This window comes from Sinocyclocheilus grahami, unplaced genomic scaffold (assembly GCF_001515645.1).
Source record: "Sinocyclocheilus grahami isolate Dianchi unplaced genomic scaffold, SAMN03320097.WGS_v1.1 scaffold677.1, whole genome shotgun sequence".
NCBI classification, from domain to species: Eukaryota; Metazoa; Chordata; class Actinopteri; order Cypriniformes; family Cyprinidae; genus Sinocyclocheilus; species Sinocyclocheilus grahami.
The window spans coordinates 188,627-189,743 of record NW_015505856.1 but is presented as its reverse complement, the minus strand read 5'-3'; the positions used below and the strand labels follow the sequence as shown (position 1 = coordinate 189,743).

Below are 1,117 nucleotides of genomic sequence, written 5' to 3'. Positions count from 1 at the left end.
TGGTGTGAGAGGATTTTAGGAGTATTTGGGTAATCTGTTTGGAAACAATCATTATTTTTGGAATTCTGTTTGGTGGCACAGAAATGTCATAATAAATTTTAATTCTGTGACTAACTGCTAGCTCTTTCTTTATTAAATGAAACAGCTCTGCTTGCTGCTTGTTACAGCTGCTTGCCATTTACTTGCTGCAGTGCACTAATTACAGGAAAAGTCATCCTGGAGCAAGCTGGGGTCAAGAGGCCCGCTCAGGGGCACAACTGCCACCTCACTGACTCTTCATTTATTGGGTCGCTCCAACAAGGAATTGAACCTGCAACCTTTATGCTCTGTGTCAACAATTAGGTAACACATCACACTTTAATGAACGGAGGGCAGCATTAATCACTTCCTGACCAGAGGGATGTAGATGACACACAAACCGGATCTGAACAGATGCGATACACAGTGTGGACAGTCAACCATTTAAATCAGATTCCAATCAGATATGCACAAAATCGGATTTCGACTGATAGTCTGAACAAGTCTATAGTTTTACCGTTTACTGCACTTTATTATTCTTCAAGGTTTTTTTAATGTATAATGGCAATATGAATCTGAAGTCTTGCGCATTCACAGAAAATAACTTAATTTCACATTGAAAAATAAGGCGGGTAATAAAATAACAGTTTCATTTTCCTAGTTATCGGTGAATGATATATTAGCCACCAATATATTGTGCACCTTCAGTTACTATTCCATCAGAACTGAAGAAATCAATGGAAAACCACTCACTCTCATCAATAACAGGATCAACATTCGGCCTGCAGTGAATCGGTTCTCAGCTATACTTTCTTCAAAGTCCACCTGCAATGGAGAATGACAAACCCAAGGCAATTACATTAATTCTGTAATAATTGAACATAAACATCAATTGCAACAAAAAATGGAACATGCTTTAGTCCATTATTCAGTCTCACCACTTTACTGATGTATGTGGCAATGTAGAAAATATCATTGGAGAAGTTTTGAGTGATTTCACTGAAAAGTTGGATGCACTGGGGCATGGAGGGAACAGTGTCCCTAATGCACAATGTACACTGTCTGATATTAGAGAAACATGGTGAAGAAGAAAAAAAAA

At 38.1% G+C, this 1,117-nt stretch overlaps 1 long non-coding RNA gene across 1 annotated transcript in view; it reads right to left on the bottom strand.

Moving 5' to 3' along the window:
• The window catches only part of LOC107559187 (uncharacterized), a 23,475-nt gene extending 22,995 nt beyond the window's left edge, over window positions 1-480 (bottom strand). The window contains exon 1 of the long non-coding RNA XR_001605574.1: window positions 412-480. This is a non-coding gene — a long non-coding RNA (uncharacterized lncRNA). The remainder of the gene's footprint in view (window positions 1-411) is intronic.
• Between the last annotated feature and the right edge of the window lie 637 nt (window positions 481-1,117).